Raw genomic sequence first — 21,389 nt, 5'->3', positions numbered from 1 at the left:
AGCGCACAGATTCAGGTGGTGCAGCACCGATGGGTGAGACGCCTCTCGCGAGGCCCTGGTGGCATAGCATGTTGCGAGGCGTGTCGCGAGGCCCTGCGCGCGCACGGATTCAGGTGGTGCGGCACCGATGGGCGAGATGCGGGGCATCCACGAGACATGGGTAGTAGGTGCGCGAGACGGCTTCTCGCGAGGCCCTGGTGGCGCAGCGTGTCGCGAGGTGCGTCGCGAGGCCGTGCGTGCATACAGATCTAGGTGGTGCGGCACCGATGGGCGAGACTCCTCTTGCGAGGCCCTGGTAGCTTAGCGTGTTGCGAGGCGCGTCGTGAGGCCCTGCGCGTACAGATTCAGGTGGTGCGGCACTGATGGGCGAGACGCCTCTCGCGAGGCCATGGTGGCATAGCATGTCGCGAGGCACGTCGCAAGGCCCTGCGAGCGCACAGATTCAGGTGGTGCAGCACCGATGGGTGAGACACCTCTCGCGAGGCCCTGGTGGCATAGCGTGTCGGGAGGCCCTGCGCGCGCACGGATTCAGGTGGTGCGGCACCGATGGGCGAGATGCCTCTCGCGAGGCCCTGCGCGCGCACAGATTCAGGTGGTGCGACACCGATGTGCGAGACGCCTCTCGCGGGGGCTTGGTGGCGCAGCGTGTCACGAGACGGGTCTCGCGAGAGGCACTTGCACGAGGCGTGGCCTCGCTAGGTGCATGGACGTTAGGTACGCCAGGGATAGCCCAAGGGCCTTATGGCACGAGCGTGTATTTAGGCGTTTAGGGGACCTTAGCGCGTGCTTTGGATCTTTTACAAGCATGGAATTTTGAGCATTTATAATACTATTTTTTATTTTTATCTTTTATAGAAGGGAATTTACTTATTTGGTACCCTGTGTTTTTGCATAGTATGGTACTCTTTTTTTTCAATAATGCTCATATGGTGCCCTGTATTTAAAAATGATACATATTCGATACCCTAGACTCAAATTAAACACATAAAATTTTGTCAACATGACCAAACTGTCATCAGTTATATGTAATTATGTAATTAAATTTAAATTTAGAATTCATATATTTGAGAGCAGTTTGATTAAATTAGTAAAATTTTGTTAATTAAATTTGAGTTTAGGGTACCAAATATGTACGATTTTAAAACAAAAGGTACTGATATATACGATTTTAAAATATAAGGTGCCAAATGAGCATTATTATAAATAGAGGGTACCAAAATGATACTTTTAAAAAATACAGTGTACCAAATGGTTACCTACCATTTATAGAAAACATGTTAGTGTTGTTTTGAATTGTACCTTTAACTTGCTATTTAGGGTTCATATGGATTTTAAAGATTTTTTTTATTTGACTTTTGGTTTAATATTGAAATATGATTATTCAAAGATCTTTTAAAAAAAGTTTATCATTATTTTGAGATTAAGAATTTATAGATAAACAATCTGGATATGGTATTAATGAAAGAATGCAAATTGACATTATAACATCTCGTGTTTCAAACACCCGTTAGTAGCTGGTTGGAGCCGGTGAAGAATTATGTGAAATATTATTTTGATAAATAATATTATGTGAAATTATGTGATTTCGTGAATTGTACAACTGTTGTGCTAATTTGGTGAAGGGTTTAGGCCTATGCAAAGACAATTGGTCTTGCACCGAGGGGAAAACCCTAATAACAAAAAAAATCACGAATTAGGTAAAATGAAGAATACTATGGCATAAAAATATTTGGCAATTGGGACTGTATAGTCGAGCCAAAAATTAAGAAAAATTTATTGAGGATTTAATTCCAATCTATCGGGCTTAAGAATGGAAATTCTTGCCTGAGCTTCTAAGGGCATTTTGGTCAATTTTAGTAAATTACAAAAATTATGTGTTATGTGACAAAATTTTATTTTTGGTCACATTTATTTTATTTAATTTAGCTTGGAGATATTTAAAAACTGTAGGGTAAGAATTTGGTTAAATTTATACAGTGAAATTACGAAAGGGCCCTTGAGTGCATTAGAAGTGAGTTCAAAGGAAGGGTATTTTAGTCATTTCTAAAGGAGGAGAGAGAAAGAGGTGGGTGGCAAGGCTAGTCCTAGGGATCTCAAGAGCTAGGACACCTATCCCTAAGAGAAGTGTAAGAGTCTTACCCAATTTACAAGTTAAGGGTTTAATCATTTTTCTCTAAAAAAAAAAAGAGGCACTCTCTCTTCCACTTCCCTCTCTCAAACCCGAACCCTACCCCCTCAATCTCCATGGCTGCAACTCTTCCCACTCCAAAACGCTAAGCACTCATCTCCCCATTGAAGAAGGAAGAAACTCTAGAGATATCTAGGAAAGTGTAAGTTTCGAACCCTAGTACATTTTTTTCCTTCTGATTTTCTTTCAAACCCGAAATCCAAAGGGGTTTTACTATGCATGTATGTGCTTCTAATAGCCATGCATGGTATGGATCTTGTGTTCTAGGTCTAAAGGGAATTTTTTCTAAGAATATCTCAAGATTTGAAGCTTTTGGATGTTTTAGTGAGAACAAAGGTAAGGATTTTAGAGTTTTGGTAATTTTTCCACTCATCTCAATCTTCTACCCTTACAGTCTTTTAAAAATCTACACATGGAACCTTTGGAGCTCGGTTTGAGTGTATAGAATCCAAGGAGGAAGTTTGAAAAGCTAAGGAATCTCATCTCTAAGCTAGAACTACAAAAGCAGAGTTTTTGGTTGTTTTTTTTAGTTGTTTTTGGTTATTGATGTTAGATCTGGTTGTATAGGTTATTTTGTTAGTTTTTGAAGTTTATTTTATGCTTGAGGGTTAGCTTGGTTGATTTGTTGATTTGCATGCATGCATGTGGCTAGGATTTTTCTAGTTGTGTTTATTTTTGCAAGAATGTGTAAAAATGCATGCTGCCAAGTTTCCGTGGTCTGACTTCCAATGGGTACCATACTACCTCTATTTGTGGAAATAATTTATGTGGTTGCATAGTTATAGATGATTACTTGAGTTTAGCCTTTGGAAAATCGAAAAAATGTGTTTTCAAACCTAAGTTATGAACTGTTTGGTATCTTGATGAAATCTGGAAAATTTCTGGGCAGCATGCACTGTCTAGATTGATTTGCATATTGAACATGTTTTACTGAGCCAAAAGCCATGAAATTTGGTCAACTGTTAGTTTAAATATGTATAAGTATCACATAATTTATTTCTGGGGAAAATTCAAAATGGTTAAAGAGTAATGATTTTTCAAAGTTTGTCCTAATAATCTGAAAACAAAATTTCTGGGCAGCAAACACTGCCCAGATTGTCTTACATTTTTTAATGAATTACCTTATCCTAAAAATTATGAAATTTTGAGAGAAACTAAACTAAATATGAGTAAAGATCTTGGTAAATTTTCAAAAATAACTGAGCTACGGTGTAAGAGATATACTTTTTCAAAGTACCCTAAAAATCTGAGAAAAACTCCTGGGCAGCAGGCACTACCCAGATTTCTTGAAATTGTTTAATAGGTTTTGCCATCCCCGAAATTATGAAAATTGGTGAGAAATTTTTTAAGGTATGTATCAAGGCCTTGGTGAGATTTTAGATTAAAATATGTTACGGTTTAAGAGTAGTAATTTTTTAAGTTTCCCTAAAAACGAGGGAAAATAATAATTTCAAACCTTAACAAAAAAACAAGTTTTTGGAGATTAGTTCTCCTAACCTAAATTGAATTTTGACATGAGATTTCACCTAGATCCTATCACTAGGAGGCATAATATGTGAACATGATTTTAAAGGGTTGTGGTTAGAGAACCTAACATAGAATATGAGCTTAAAAGCGAAATTTTTATCACGTTAAAATGAATAGTGAAAAAGTTACGTTCAGAATTGGAAATGAAGTTGTTTTAAAAAATAGCTAAATTTTTTTATATCAAACCAACCCCAAATTTGCTTAAGGTTATGAAAATTCATTTTCACCATTTTCTAAACACGGGGTCCAATTGCCTTTTCTTTTAAAAAATGATGTAATAGATATCCTAGGTTATGAATTAAAGATGGTAAAAATGGGAGTTCGGTTTTATAAAATCGTAAATCAAATGGTATTATCGTTAACGGAAAATAAATTATAAAAGGTTGAAATGTGGTACTTTTGGGTAAAGAATGGAAAACAATAAACTCTGTACTTGAGTAAAAAGTGGGTAGTTTTCTAAGATTAAGAGTTATTTAAAACTCATTTTAAAAGTAACCAAAATACATGTAATACAATTGAGAGAGTCATCTAGAGATAGAATATTAAAATGCACAGCACGGAGAGCATGTTGCGATAAGCATGATTTTTCTCAGGAAAACCGTAAATTGATTAAAGCGGAATCTGGTCTTATGCATTATAATGTGTATAAGGGAAATTTTAGTATAGAGTCTCTAAGAGAACTATATTGAATGTAACTACCATAGAATATTAGCTATACGAGTATGCCATAGTTTAATTCGAGTACATTATTTTAATTACAGTAACTACGAAGGGAAAAGCAGATAGCAGAGTTAAAAGATCCTGCTAGGAACTAAGGACTCCAAGTAAGTTATCATTTCTCTTTCTTGGCTACAACATGAATATATTAGTGTGTGCTTGTAGTAGTAGATTACACTAGTTTTGATTAGGTCAATAAGATCAAGGTATGCTTAATGCCTACTCTTGCAATACTTTGGCCTTCTGTGGCGAAATGGTTAGTAGGTTCGGGTTGGATCCAGGACATGGTAAGCATATAGTCCTGGTTGATGCCAGGACAATGGTAATATAGTTCAGGTTGGAGCAAGAACCCTAATGTAAAATAGTCCGGGTTGGAGCCAAGACATGCTAAGTATATAGTCCAGGTTGAAGCCGGGACAATGGTAATATAGTCCGGGTTGGATTCAGGATAATGGTAATAAAGTCTGGGTGGGAGTCAAGACATTAATGGTGGAACCGGGTTAAGGCCCGGATCCCTTGTTGATAATTTAATTTCTTAGTCATGATGTGTGTTAAATATATTTTAATATTATGAGAATCTTCAGAGTGCAGGATAATACAATATGAGTGATATATTGTATGTTCTGAGAATTTTCTTAGTGCAGGTTATCGTGCTATGTCTGAACTTAGTTGTTAGAAACAACCAGAGTATTTATTTCGGATATAGTTATATATCCTAAATGTTTGGGATTTTCTTAATGAAGGTGGTTTTGATATGTATGAACATTGGTTGTTGGGCACAACCAATGTGCTTAATTTTCTATTTGGATTATTATTGAGATTATTGTGATAGGGTTGGAATTTATCCAATACTCTATTGACTAGTAGCAGTAACTTCCTTTGGGCAACCCGTTACTGGGTTTAGTTTATTCGTGTGCAAGGCTATTCTTACTAAGAATTTTTGCTTACCTAGTTGTTTCATGTTTTAGCTAAGTGCAAAAGCAAAGTGGAGAAGTGAGCGTCAGAGTCTGCTTGTGGGTATGTACATGTGGCCCAACCTGGGGAGATTTGTGATGGAACACCATTTTGAAAAGAAACGCTGGGAGCTTGTTATTTCTTTTATGACATCTGTTTGATTTAACTCTGTAAAAGAGTAGTTGTAATACTGCTTGCTAAACTAAAAGTGTGCGCACATGATCTTTTAAACGTTTTTTTGTATGGATTTTCAGTACAATGAGTTAAAAGTAAAAAATTTTAAATTTCCGCATGATTTGGTCTTATATGTTTTGAGGGTTGTTATAGACACTATAAAATGCTATAGAGGTTTTGGCCATGTCTTGTTATAGACTTAAGGTGCCTTTTTATTTTGTTGTTTATTTGTTCATTAATAAGTATGATGAATTGATGTATCTAATTTTAAAAGGAAGCATGAGTAGTTGTATTTTATGTTTGATAATATTGTTGATCAATGCTTTATAATTGAATTTATGTCATGAAAATGGTTAAGTTATTAGTGCATGCTAACTAAATTTGTTGGAATGCATGAAATTATAGAAACATGCAAGGATAATGTGTTAAGTGAATATGAGCATATTTAAATAATCTATGCTGGCTGATTTTATTTTATATGTTATGGAAATTTATAAATAATTTAACAAGAGAATAAATTATGTCTTAAATTCATATTTTAAAACTAAGACAAGAAAAAGGGTGATTTTCACATGTTAACTATGTATTTTTCAACAATAAATACATGCAGATTTTTATTTGTTTAAGATTAAGAAAAACTATTTTAAAAGGTGTTTAGAAATTTTTTTTATTAAAAATATGATTATTATTCGTTATTTTATCAACTTTTAGAAAAATATAAAATAATGTGAATTTCATGATCTAGATATCTTATTAATTTATGTCATATTTTATTTGGTTCTATTTATTCAATTTTGCCAAATTAAAAAAGACTACTTTTGTGAAAATTATTTAATGAGAAATTGTAAAATTGTCACATTTTATGGATATTAAATAATAAATGAAGATTATTGTTTGGTACAATTATAACTAAAATGAAATAACTTTTTGTGAAGAAATTTTGAGTGAAATTTTATGATTTAAAGAAGTAATATGGTATTGATCAAGTTGGTAAAACATGTATGCTTGCTGAATTTTTATGAAATTGACAAGAAATAAAGGGATAAAATATCAACCTTAAAGCATGTTTTAAGAATCCTCCCACGTATGCATGTTACATGTAAGCTTAGTTTTACGTTCAATTATACACCATTTGATTAAATGCATGATTCTTGTTTTGAAAACACTGATGATTCACTAGTAGAATTGGGATTATTCTTTAATGATTTTAGGTGAATTTCTTGTATGATTAAGTTGTGGTATAACTTGTGCCACGTGTGCATGAGGGTATATTTTTTAGGTGTGTTTAGCTTTATTTGATATTAATTAAGACAAGTATTTGATTGACTTTTCTAGGCGTTGTGAAAGTCATCTGACATTCCATAAGCTTGGACTGAGGTAAGGAAATTAGATGGTATTTATTCTTTGATTGAATTAATGTTACTAATGCTTCATGATAAGGTATATGTTGATTGAATGATGCTAAGGCTAAAACAAAAAGGGTGTCACAAAATTTGACCAAAAGGGTGTTATGAATGTAAAAAGTTAGCTAGATTTTTGGTTATGTTTTAGAATGAACTCTGGTTATGATATATGTATGGATATGTTTGTGTTTGTTTAATCTAGTGCTGCAGCATTATAAAGGTAGATGTGCCTAAGATTCTGGACAATAATGGACAATAGCAGTGCCATGGAAATGACCAAAAGGAAGTCACATGTGATCATTGGACAACAGGGGAGCCATGATCTTATGTTGTATGCTTATGTTGTGATCATTGGACAATAGGAGAGTCGTGATCTTATGTTGTATGCTTATGTTGTGATCATTGAAAAATAGACGAGCCATGATCTTATGTTGCTAATCAATGGACAATAGGGGAACCATATGATCTTATCTTGTATGCTTATGCTTATCTTACTTATGATTTATGTTGAATGTTTATCTTGTGATCTTGGACAATAGGGGTGCCATGTTCTTATGATGTATAATTATGCTTATGCTGTATATTTATGAATGTGATCTTAAGATGTATGGTATCTTTACGTTGCCTATAATCTTTTGTTTATGATTATGATCTAATGAGGTACGATAATGTTTATGTTGTAAATAAATCTGATGTTTCTGATTATGACTTATGTTGATAATGATTACTATAGGAATAACATGCAAGGAATTTTCGTTTATGCTTTTATAGTTGTAATTTCTTTCTTTGTTTGTACTTCTTCATTGGGATTTTAGCTAACCTCCATTACTTTTCCTCTTTCAGGTAGATGTAAGTTTCTCTTTGGCACGCATGGTGATGTGGGGCGTTCTATGGTCTATGTATGTATGTCGTGGGGTGCGAATGGACGGAAAACGATCTAGAAAACAACAATAAATGTTTTAATAGTTTATTATGTTAATTATAATCTCACTGGGACCTCACTATTTTATTTTAATATTGCATGAAAGACTTTGTATTTTATTTTAACAAATGAGCCAATAATGCATGTTTTATTAAGGCCCCGCTAAACTTTTTAAAAAAATTATGGTACTTTTTCTAGATAAGTGACGATTAGTGGTCGTTTGCAAAGGATAATAAAAAGGGTGTTTTTCACAAATCCAAGCCAAGATATCAAACATAAAGTTGTAGAAAATCAAAATACCTTTATGACAGTACTAACATCTTTAAAATCAAACATCGAAGTACAAAGTTATGCCCAAATTACTAAACAAAAAACTTAAATTCATTTTAAGTCATACAAACGGTAACTTTATCTTCTACCTACAACATAATTACAATTACTAAAACTTCAAATTTCATTAATAGATCAAATCACAACCTTTGATCCTTCTAAAATAAATATTCATGATCACAAACCCTTAAACACTATCATTAACACCTATCAATCAAGAAACTTAAAAACCCTAACTATGAAACCTTCAAGAACCCAATGAACATCATAATTTAAAACCCCATATTCAAAAGAAAGACTAAGAAAGATCATCCTTGCCTTTGTAAATTTTGAATAACCAAGGAGACCTTTGCCAAGATGACCCTCTCATTCTTCTTCTTTATTCTTTCTTCTTCCCTTCGGTCTCATGTTAACTTCCTCGCTCTCTCTCATTTTATCTCCGTCTCTCATTTTCACGTGAGTAAACTGGTGACAAAGAGGTTTATTGAGAAATGTGGAAAAATAAAAGGGGTAAAATAAATAATTCAATCATATTAATTCAATTATTTATTTAAGAAGAATAATCAGAATTAACTAATTATCTTTCGAGTTTAGAAATATTTAGGATAATACCATTTATGCCTTGGAGTGTAGTTTAAATGTAAAATATTAAGGGTGTCAATATGGTGATCGAGCTAGTTAGGTTTACTATATATATAGAATAGAGTAGTTTACATAAATATGGGGAATATATATATAGTTTCTAAATTTATGGGAAAAAAATAATTATACAAAATATCGTAAATTTTGGAAAAAAAAAGTTTGAAATATGATAAATAAATTACCATAAACTTAATTATCTTATTTTCTCTTCTCTCCCTCACGATCTCTCTCTCTCTCTCTCTCTCTCTTCTCATTTCTTTCTCTCTCCTCCCCCATTCAGTGTCCATCTCAGATATCTTCCGGCAATGCCACCTCCGTCGCTACCTCCGGCGACGACGATGATGACGACCTGATTGTTGTTGTTGTTGTTCTTCTTCTTCTTCTTCTTCTTCTTCTTCTTCTTCTTCTTCTTCATCTTTCTTTCTTTCTTCTTTTTCTTCTTCTTCTTTCTTTCTTCTTATTCTTCTTCTTCTTCTTCTTCTTCTGTCTTTCTTATTCTTCTTTTTCTTTCTTCAAATCTAGTTTTATTCTTCTTTTTATTTTTCACATCTGATTTTGAACTTCATATTTGATTTTTCTGGTTTTTTTTCCCAAATCTGTTTAAGTAACTAGGTACTTGACTTCATAAAAAAAAACTGATTTAAAGAAATAGAACTAGAACGTTTGCTCAAAAAATGTATCTTATTTTAGCTGGGATTTTTATTTAGTGTTCATATAAGAATATTGCTTCCTCGTTAAAGTTTCTGCACTTACATAAAGATTTGAAAAGTTGAATTTTCTTATGTTTATTCTCACGGAGTGCTTCTTTTATAGACATTCTCGGGTACTCAGAATGTTTTGGGTCTACAAAAAGATGAAGCATGGAGGGTAAATGTTTGTATACAAGGATGTGACCTTGAACACGGTTATCTATGTGGTACCATGGAAGCTCTTAATATTCCCATGGCAAATACACCAGTAAGAAATTTATTCTCTTTGCATTTCAACCCTTGGAACTTTATAAGTAGTCTCAGTCTTTTCTTTAATTTCTGCTTTGGACACTTATTTATAATTACACACATTTATGTTTGATTGATTTAGAAAGTTTCCTTTTTAAAACTAGAAAGATTCTATCTGATAAAAGAAAGCTGCTGCTTTGTTGTTTGAGAATTTCACTTTGCAAAATTTGTTGACTTTGCTAGAAGACATCTATTTTACAGAGCTTCATAACTCATTGGCTTTCTCATTCTATTTGGTCCCGTATTGTAATTTCACAAAATGATGATTTTGAGACAGAAAGTCTATGTGAATGGTTCTAGTTCTAGTCTAAAATTTACCATATATCAACTGAATCTCCCTAATTTTAAAGCTTCCTTACACTTTATCAGATTTTTTTTAGACCTATGTGTAACCAGTTACAATAACGATTAATTTAGATTCTTTTATTTATATTTGATTTTGTTTTCACACCTGACTAAGTAACCAGGTACCATAGCAATTGGTTCTTTTTTTTAGATTTGATTTATTTTTCAAACCTCGCTGTAACCAGTTACGATTATGATTAGTTTAGATTTTTTGTTTGAATCTTATTTTTTTTCCAAGTCTGGCTAAGTAATCGTTTACCATTGCAATTGTCTCTGTTTTTTATTTTAGACCTAGTTGTAACCAGTTACCTTCAAGATCAATTTAGATTATTTTTTTCATATCAGTTTTTTTTTTCCAAATCTGTTTGAGTAACTAGGTACCATGACTCCTGATTCATTTTATTCATATCTGATTTTTTTTAGACCTAGGAGTAACCAATTACAATAACGATTAATTTAGATTCTTTTGTTTAGATTTGATTTTGTTTTCACACTTGGATAAGTAACCAGGTATCATAGCAATTGGTTCTTTTTTTTAGATTTGATTTTTTTTTCCAAACCTCGCTGTAACCAGTTACGATTATGATTAGTTTAGATTTTTTGTTTGAATCTTATTTTTTTCCAAGTCTGGCTAAGTAATCGTTTACCATTGCAACTGTCTCTGTTTTTTTTTCATTTTTTTCAGGGGCAAAATTGGTATTTCCCACCTATCTCGCTAATCATAATTAACGCTCTCAAATTCCCGCTATTCTCAATATTCTCAAACACCAATAATCCATATCCCGTTACCCTTTAATTCCAGGTAACGCTCTAATCATTAAAATCACCCCGAGACTCATCCCGAGCCCCGAACTTAAACCTGTTATGACTAGACCGCTAACTAATATTCCATGATCGTCTCATGCCGAATAGCTCGAACAAACCCACATTATAATGTGGTATCAACAATATGTCACCGACATGCATACAAATATACAATTATGCCCTCTACGGGCCAAATTACCAAAATACCATAATAATCACATGTGGACCCACATGCATGCATATTATCATTTAATGGCATAATTAAACAGTTATGGCTCTCCCGGCCTACTAATCCAGCCATTAAACCACATTAGGGATTCCGGGGCATTACACTGGCAGACTCTGGGGTTTTTTTTTTCAAATATTACTCGTAATAACATATTCCTCAAAAATACTTAATTTCTCAAAAAAACATGCACATGAAAATTGTCATGATGTTATTGGTTATATCTAAACCTTATTGTATAATAAATATCATCTTCATAATCAGCTATATTAATCAAACCTTATGTTATAATTAATATACTAAAACTATAGGTTAAACTTATAAAATCTACAAGTGTTGCTATGTGTCCAACTAAGTCCCGGCTTGAACCAAAATCCACAGTAATAAACGTACTATAACTACTACCAGCTATTACTACTACCAGCTATTACTACTACTACTACTACTACTACTACTACTACTACTACTACTACTACTACTACTACTATCTAACTAGCTAAGTACAGTTCTTGGACTCTACATTATCCGAAAGGGTTTATGAACCTTGTAAAAATTCGTTGTGTTCTTTATTGTTTTGCACTGTCTTTTTATTGGGTTCAGTTTCTGTCGTGACAAGTTCGGATTCTATCCCGACAGAACTGCAATCTGTTTAAACAGTTAACTACCATTTCGCACTATAATTAATTCAAATGGTTTAATTAATTTGGTAATTACTAAAAATGTAATTTTCAATATTAAATCAAGATTCAAATTATAATTAGTTAATTTGAATAAATGATTTCATTATTAATTAATTTTTTTTTTAAATATAATTTTAAGTATATATATATAAAATTTTGATAAAACTTTATAGATTTCTTATATAACGTACGAAATCACTTTTTAATATATATATATTACATTATATTTATATAATTAATTAAAAAGAGTTGTGTTTTGTTATATAACTATAGAAAATAATAGTATTTTAATTTAAAAAAATTTATGCTTTGAATTTAAAAATGGAAAAATCTAAAGACTTGGCAAACACTATGGTGTTCGACCATATATTGCATTTTTAAGCTATTATTTTAATTATTAAATTAAATAAAATTAACCCTAGAGTGTTGCTATAAATAGGTACTTAAGTCTAGGGTTTTTTAGAGAAGAAAGTTTTTTCTAAGATATTCTCTAAAAAAAACTAGACACAAAAGACCTAATTTGGCCGGCCAACTTACACTCTCTTCTTCTCCATATTTTCTCATCTCATGTGTTGAGAATTGCCCACCCTGGTTTAGGTGATCAAAGGAAATTGTGGAAGACTGTGTAGTTTGAAGATCAAATTCACTCTCTTGTTATTACTCTACGATAGAAAGGAACAAGGGTTAGAGAGAGAGTGAAAGACGGAGTTTTAATTTCCGCTGCGTAAATAACCTAAATCACGAAAGGGCAGAGAACTCAAGTTACTTTCCGAGGACTAAGCACCCACGAAGCAACACTGAGTTCCCGATTTCCAAAATGGTAAAGGTCTAGGACCCAAGTCACTTGTACTCGTGCTTAAGCCATAAGTTACCTAAACTTAAGCAAGCAAGACCTGAGTAGCCTGTACTCAGGCACGAGTCTAAAGTTGCATGTACTTTGACAGTCTTAAGTTCCCTAAACTTAAGTGAAAAAGACCTAAGTCTCGTAGACTGGGTACGCAAGCTACGAAACTTAGAGTTACTTCTCAAGGACAAATTGCCTGCGAAGCAACACTATGTTGCCGAGTCAACTAGACTCAGGCTCATACCCCAAGTTGCCTAAGCTCAGACACGAGGACTCAAAGTTACTTTGCGAGGACCAAGAACCTGCGTGTGGACGCTCAATATTCCACGCCCATAAAAGAACCAAGGCGCGCGCTAAGGTCCCTTAAAGGCCTCAACGCATGCTTAAGCCACGAGACGCGAGAGCCACCACACTCTCGCAATGGCCTCGCATGCCTAGGACCGTGCCCCGCGAGATGATCTCTCGTGCCCCAGCAGGCCCTCGGCCTCGCGCAGCCACGCCCGAAGCACTAGGTGGCCTCACGCCCTAGCAGGCCCTCGGCCTCACGCAGCCACGCCCAAAACACCAGGTGGCCTCGTGCCCCAACAGGCCCTCAGCCTCGCGCAGCCACGCCCAAAGCACCAGGTGGCCTCGTGAATGAGGCCACGCGTCAAAGGAGCCTCGCCACCAAGGGGCTCGCGAGGAAGTCATCTCACCTCGCACCCATCTGTCAAGGCCCCATGCCTATCACTTATGCACGCAGGTGACCTCGGGGAGCTTCAGGCATCTCGTGTCAAGGACCCGAGAGCCTCACCTCACGACACCACCTTTACGCGTGCCAAGTGTCCCGTTCCCTATACCTTGGGACCCCAATGCTTAGGGACCTGGGTAGGAGTCGAATGGAACGTACTTGTACGATCTCATACTGGGTACGACCTTAAGACCATGTATGTCGAAATACGGACACCCGTACCAGTGGGGGAGTGGGAATGCTGGGATAGGAGTTATGGCCCGTACGTCTACGGCCAGGAGTCAGAGTCGACACCACTACCACCTGCACCACTACGTCTGCCACCACTCCTCTGACATGGGTACGGACAAGTAGTGGAGACATCTTCCTGACGCCTGCCCCTGTACTGGATGCACGACCACAACCTCTGGAACCACAATCCTGACAAGGTACTTATGTACCACTTGGTCTCCTGGACCACCATGTACCCAGGGCCATTAGAGCCTACTATAAAATGAACTCTAACTCCACCTGAAAGGGGGTTGGAAAATTTACTGTAGCAAGTGCTTGAGAGTGAATGAAAGATTGATTTCTCCATTGTTGTTCTGTCATTGTTCTTGAGTTATTACTTAAATTTCTACAGCTTTTTTATTGACTATCTTTACTTGACAATTTTTTCCAACTCAACTTAGTTGACGAGTTCTCACCGTCAACACTGCGAAACAACACTATGTTCCTGAAAACAAAAAAAAATTTGGACTTTCAAGACCCGAGTTGCCAATACACGGGCTCAATTCCCAAGTTGCATAAACTAGGGCATATAAGACCCTAGTCTCTTAAGACATGGGCCCACACATGGTGGATAAACACAAGGTAAAATAAATCAGTTTTTAATGATGGTATATTACGCTAAATTTTTTGAGAATACCCTTGTGCATTCTATAAGTCCAATTTGCATTATTACTAAACACTATGTTAAAAATGTGTTAAGTAAAAGGTCAAAAAGGCAAAGTAAATAGTGCAAGCAAAAATCCATTCCAAAAAATTATGTACAACTGTGCTCGGGGGGCTCGAGCATTTAATTGTTTATGCCCTGGGAAGAACCTCTGGGATAATGATGTCTATGATGGGGTCAGCCTCCGGGACTTCACCCACTTCCTTGGCAGCCCTGGAAGCAACGACAGCAGCTTCCACAGCATGGAGGTGCTCCTTAAAGAGCAGCCTCATGTTGGACTCATCAGTGAAGGCCAGGTCCATGTCCCGATTGCTCAACCAGGACACATAAATGATGTCCTCGACAAGCACATTAGCTTCCTTTGTCAACTCTTCCACCTAGTGTCGAAGTGTCTCCACCTCAGTTCCAGCTACTCAGGCCCTGTCAGATGCCTGAGTAGCCTCACCGCGAGCCCTGGCCACCTCTTCCACAACATAGGAAGCCTTTCCCAGGTCTTTGGCGGGTTCCTCCTGAGCCACCCTAGTTTCGTCTCAAGCAACCCTGGCCTTATTAGATGCCTTGGCCAGAGCCTCCCCAAGCGCCTGGGAGCGAGCCTTCTCCTCCTCAGCAACCTTAGACAGCCGCTCCAGCTCCTCGGGAAGAATGCTCTTACGAGCCTTCAATTTGGCAAACTCTTTCTGGCTCTATTTCAACTCAAAGGACCTCATTTTCATGACATGCCCCAAGCATTGGAACATAACGGCAACGTGAAGACAAAAAAACAGTTAAATCCAAAGAATATTAATGTTTTCAAGGATAAAGGAAAAAGTACAAACACTTTCTCAGGTAGTGGAGTATCGGCATGAGGCGAGAAGAGTAGCCTCATTTTTGCTGCCAATCCTCGCAAAGCTGTGAGAGGTCTTCTCGCACATTGTGGAGATTATCCCATGGAGGATCTCCACTACCAGAGGGGCGATGATGTCGCCCAGTTTCTCTGCAAAAAGCGATTCCAACTCGGTTCTGCTGATTGGAGGCAACGGGGGCCTACCCTTTGGGGGCTTGTACTGGTAGATGTGGTCAGGCAGCTCCTGGAAGGACTGCTCCCCTTCCTCCATGCAAGAGTTTGTTGGGAAAACTTATCCAGGATCATTATTTATTTTCATGTTGATCTAATATTAAACAAGCTAATATGAGACAACCTAGAACATGTTTCTAAAATTGAATTCAATGAGAAATAATTATAAGAATACTTTCATTATATGCAGCGAAATGAATGAGTCCTTCCTTCATTTTCTCTAACCCTTGTATCCTTTCTGTCCTAGAGTATTACCAAGAAACTAAATCGATATTATATTATATTCACAGCCTTCCAAAGTATCCTTAAAATCACCTAGACTAGAGTGGGCAATTCTCAACACATGAGATAGATATAGAGAGAAGACGAGAAAAGAACAAAGAGGCTTAGAAAAGGACTTGTGTTTAGAGAGAATCTAAAACCTATCAGAAACTAGTGTCTGTCATCTGAAATCTGACTTGTGTTTTCAACTCTCTCTTAACATTCCTTTTATAGACTCATTTAGGTCATTTATTTAATTAAAAAATCAATAAAATAATAGCCAATACTCAGCCCTAGGTCGAAATTATCATGGGCTTTAGGCCCATGAAATTTCCTATTTGATTATAAGCCCATTGGACTTAAAATCAAGGCCTGTATTATTTTCTATTGATTTAATTTATTAAATAATTATTTAAATCCTTTATCAAATTAATTATTTATAATTTAAACTTATTTATCAATTTAGATACCAATTTATCTTAATTAATAAATCTGCCCTAATTTCTCTTTTCTTCTCTAAATTACATAACTACGTAAAACTATCCAAAATTGATTGGGTCAACTTTGATAATTCTAATTGATAATTAAATCAATTAATTGAGACTATCTAGATAATTTTATCCAAGGTACAATGGGGACCATGGGCCTATGAAATCAAGCTCCAATAAGTTATCATAAATTTAACAAATAAATTACTAACTTATCAATTCCTCGTGACTCCACTAATGACTCGGAATTGCACTCTTGAATTCATAGAACGCTCTATAGAAAATAAAGATACATTATTCATTATCCATTGTTACAACCATAATTGTCACTCAATCCTCTATAAATGGTCTTCAATGAGATGGGATTAAAATACCATTTTACCTCTCATTGTATTTTATCCTTAAAACACTTAGTTCCTTGTAAATGATATTTCAATAAACTAATATTAATTACTGAAATGAGATCTCTATCATTTAGCACATTGAACCAAACTAAAAGGAAACCATCGTTTCACTTCTTCATCAGAAGCTATAGATCTTCATATCTATGATTAACACTCCCACTCAATTATACTACAAAGTTCCCAAGATGTAAGTATGGGCTAGTTCGTAGGGTAAGCTGGTAATGAACAAGTCAAAGAACTCAAATAATACAATCAGTTAGAATACGAACCACTCATAATTAAGATTGAATTGACCTATGGTCAACTATATGATATGACTATAATAGATAATAACGGTATGTTTACTTATCCTATCAACTGTCAATATCGGTCCAGTCCGATGTAACAAATACATCCGATCTTATCTACTTTGCTAATGTTCTGGAAAGAACATAACACTGTGATGTGTAAGTAGAACATATCGTAGATTGGCAAGTCAGTGTAAATCCTGTGCACTGACTGATCTTAGGACTAACTCATTTTGAACATATAATCATATTTATATTCCACTGTGATTACGTCACTGTAACGCCCCAAAATTACCTAATAAGGCTTAGGGCCTTGATCAGGGGGCCAGGATGGCAATATATGGAATTACGTGTTTAATTATTGTATTAATTGTTAATATGTGAATTATGTGGGCCCGCTTCTTATTAGAAGGGAGATTTAGTAATTTGGCCCTTTGCGAGCATAAATGTGTATTTGTGTGCATATATGTGATATATGTGAGAGACCACTTTATTATGTGGGTTTCTTTGGGTTATTCGACACGAGGCGATCCTAGGGAGCAAGTTAGCGGGAAAGTCACAACGGGACCCGATACCCGACACCCGACTAGGGGCGAGTCAAGGGGTATTTTGGGCATTAGATATTTAATTGGTTATCGGGTTATGAAAATAAATATTAGGAGATATATTTCGAGTTAGAGTGTTTAGGAGGGAATATTGGGTAAATTTACCATTTTTCCCTCGGGGAAGTTTTTGGTACCCCGAGCCTTGGGATTAACTAAAGTCACTAAAGTTAGATAAGACAAAACAATAGAACACCTTTGGAAGCTGCCTAAACCGACCCTCTCCCTTATTCACTCTGTTTTCTCATCAAAACTCTCTCAAGCTAAACCATTAAGAATCAAGGAATTTTGGGGCTAAAAGTAAAGGAATTGAAGCTCAAATTTGGGGATTAACTTAGTAACAATTTGCGGATTCGTTCTTTATAGAGGTAAGCCTTGAATTATGATTTCTAGCATTTAAATTATGTGCTTCTTGGCTGGTTTTTAAGTGTTTTTGAGCCTTTGAAGTTCAAAGATTGAAGTAAGGATTTAATGAGTTTTGGGACTAGTTTTCTATTAGGTTTTGTTGTTGGGAGCATAGTAGATTTGTTGTGTTGGTTGATTTATGTTTTGGGGTGAAATTTGGTATGGTTAGGATTGAATTTGGCTACTGAAATGGAGGTTATTTCTGGGTTCGAGGGGCCAAGTTGCGACCTTGTTCTTGACAAGTCGCGACTTAGCTTGAACCAAGAGCCTTGGGAGGCCTCTGCTCAAGGGGGCTGCGACTTGATAGGCCAAGTCGTGACCTATGCCTCTGGACAGAGGGGAGGATGAGGCTAGTCTGAGGGGAGCGTCGCGACCCACAGAGGGGCAAGTCGTGGCCCGCCTGGGGAGTTTTACCTTAGGGAGTTTGTTTTAAAATAGAACTTTTTCCTTAAGGCTCGGGTTTGTTTCCACTGCCCGGTTTGGTGGAACCTGAGGCCCTGGAGGCTAGGACTTGGTCCAGAAGCCTTTGATCGCTCGATATTAATAGAATCATATTTTATTGTTGTGACCTAGGGTATCGCTAGGGGCTCAGGACTGAGATCATGCTCGAAGGTCGTTCTTTTTTGCGCTTGCTTGGACCTAAGGTAAGAAAACTGCACCCATAACATGTTGTATGTGATTAAGGCTTGGCTCGTCTGTTATATATTAATATGATTAGGGCTTGGGCCCCTGGATTGGTTATGTTAGGCTATTGTTCTTAATGCTTAAATGCTTATATTCGTTGCATGAATTTTATGGTTAGGGCATGTGGCCCCGCTATATGAATATGTTTAGTATCATGAAAATGGTTATTCAATGGGATTATATGGTTAGCATGAATATGTGCTTAATTTTTCGTGATGTGCCTATCTGCATCTATTTTCTGTATTGAGGTATGTAATTCCTGGATCAAGGCTTGACTTATTAGTCAAGGACGGCAATAGCGTGTTGTGCGCTGGTCGCAAGGCATTAGCCAAAACCAGCAACATACTATTATGTTGATTGACTCTAAGGTCGATGGTGAACCACAGGGGTTGGGCTAGCTCTATTTCTAGTGAGACATAGCTAAGGGAAAGGCCCTAGGAGACTCTATGGTCACGTAGCTAGGGCATAGACCCGAGAATTGGCTTCAAAGCCAACTGAATAGGGCAGCGTCCCCAGGCTGATCCAATAATCATGTGATTGAACTTAGATGATATTGGCTATGAATTAATGTTTCTAATTTTTATTGAATGATTAATTTAAAGTTTATATTCTCTGTTGTTGCACGTTCTGTTTTCTTGCTGAGCCTCGGCTCACGGGTGCTTTGTGGTGCAGGTAAGGGAAAGGGAAAGCTTGATCAGCCATGAGTTGGAGAGCTTTAGTGACGGCGTGTACATAAGCGGCTGCTCGACCATCACGGCCGGGGTTATCTCAGAGGAACTAGGGTTACAGCCCTGTTTTGCCGCCTAGGTCGACTGATGTAACTTTTGTTATGTATTTACTCTTTTTAATAGTTGAGTTGTAATATTTTGAGATCCCATGTTATATAAACATTTTGGAATAAAATTCAATGGCTCCTTGACCAAAAATTTTAACCCTAACCCTTGTCATTAACCTTAGTTACACATTTTAAGCCAAATGACCTAATTAGCAGGTCTGACACAGTTTTAAGTACACAGTGTAACGGTCCTAAATTAGGAGGGTGTTATAGTCACTATAAATACGATTAGCTATATGCTTTGGATTTAATAGAAGTTTATATTAAACATATTATCATGAAAATAAAACATGTGAGTAAAGTGATTGACCAAGTCAAAAAAATGATTTTTATTCTTTTATTGATAATAAAATGAGACTACAAAGAAATTGGGTTTTTAATTAGGGCATAAAACCCTAATAAACTCCCACTTGCACTAATTGAAACTAATGCCTTAATTCTAGTAATCTCATTTCCTTGATATGCTTATCAAATGTAGCTTTTGGTATTGTCTTTGTAAACGGATCTGCAAGATTGTCTTTAGATGCAATCTTCATAACCTTCACATCTCCCTTGGCAATATATTTTCGAATAATGTGATACTTTCTTTCTATATACTTACTCCTCTTGTGACTACAAGGTTCTTTCAAGTTGGCTATCACTCACGTATTGTCACAAAACAACACAAGTGGTTTATCCATTTCTGGAATAACACCAAGATCTGAATAGAGCTTCTTTAGCCAGACTATTTCCTTAGCTGCTTCTAACGCGGCTATGTACTCAGCCTCCATGGTGGAATCTGAGATTGCAGACTGATTTACGCTTCTCCATATCACAGCTCCACCTCCAAGAGTAAACACCATTCCAGAAGTAGACTTCCTGTCATCGACATTAGTCTGATAATCTGAATTGGCGTAGCCAACAGGGTTTAGAACACCACCCTTGTAGACTAACATATAATCCCTAGTCCACCTAAAATACTTCAATCGTAGTCATGGGTTTGATTGATACCTGCTCACTACACCCATTGCATAGTAGATATCTGGTCTAGTACACAACATAACATACATCAGACTTCCAACTACAGATGTGTAAGGAACTTTTCTCATTGCATCTTCCTCTTCAGGAGTCTGGGGGGACTGCTTCTTTGAAAGATGAATTCCATGGTGGGACGATAGACGCCCTTTGTTGGAATTTGTCATTGAGAAACGTTCAAGCACTGTATCAATGTAAGCTGCTTGAGATAGAGCTAAGAGTCAGTTCTTTCTATTCATAATGATCTGGATACCTAGAACATAACTTGCTTCACCCAAATCCTTCATCTGAAATTGAGTGCTCAACCAATTCTTCACATCTGACAATTTCTTAACATTGTTTCTAATGAGTAAGATATCATCTACATAAAGAACCAAGAATACCATTATTTGATTTGCCTTCAGTTGGTAAACACAAGACTCATCAATATTTTGTTCAAAACCATAGGTTTTGATTATTTCATCAAACTTAAGATTCTAGGAACGAGAAGCTTGCTTAAGTCCACAAATGGACCTATTCAACTTGCAAACTTTTCCTTCTTGTACAGCTACTTTAAAACCTTTTGGTTGATCCATATAAATGACTTTGTCAAGCTTTCCATTAAGAAAAGTTGTCTTGACATCCATTTTTCAGATCTCATAGTCGAGAGCGGCTACTATGGATAAGAGGATGCGTATGGACTTGAGCATTGTTACCGGACTAAAAGTTTCGTCATAGTCCACGCCTTCTCTTTGGGTATAAACCTTTCCCACTAATTGAGCTTTATAAGTCCCGATATTTCCATCAACACCTTGTTTCTTCTTGTAGATCTACTTGCACCCAATGGCCCTAAAGTCACTAGGTGCTTCCACAAGATCCCAGATGGAATTTGAGTACATGGACTCCATTACCTGTTTCATGGCTTCGAGCCATAGTTCTTTTTCAGGGCTAGCCATTG

This window comes from Humulus lupulus, chromosome 3, assembly GCF_963169125.1.
Source record: "Humulus lupulus chromosome 3, drHumLupu1.1, whole genome shotgun sequence".
NCBI lineage: Eukaryota > Viridiplantae > Streptophyta > Magnoliopsida > Rosales > Cannabaceae > Humulus > Humulus lupulus.
The sequence above is the reverse complement of the archived record's forward strand: the minus strand, read 5'-3'. Positions refer to the sequence as shown.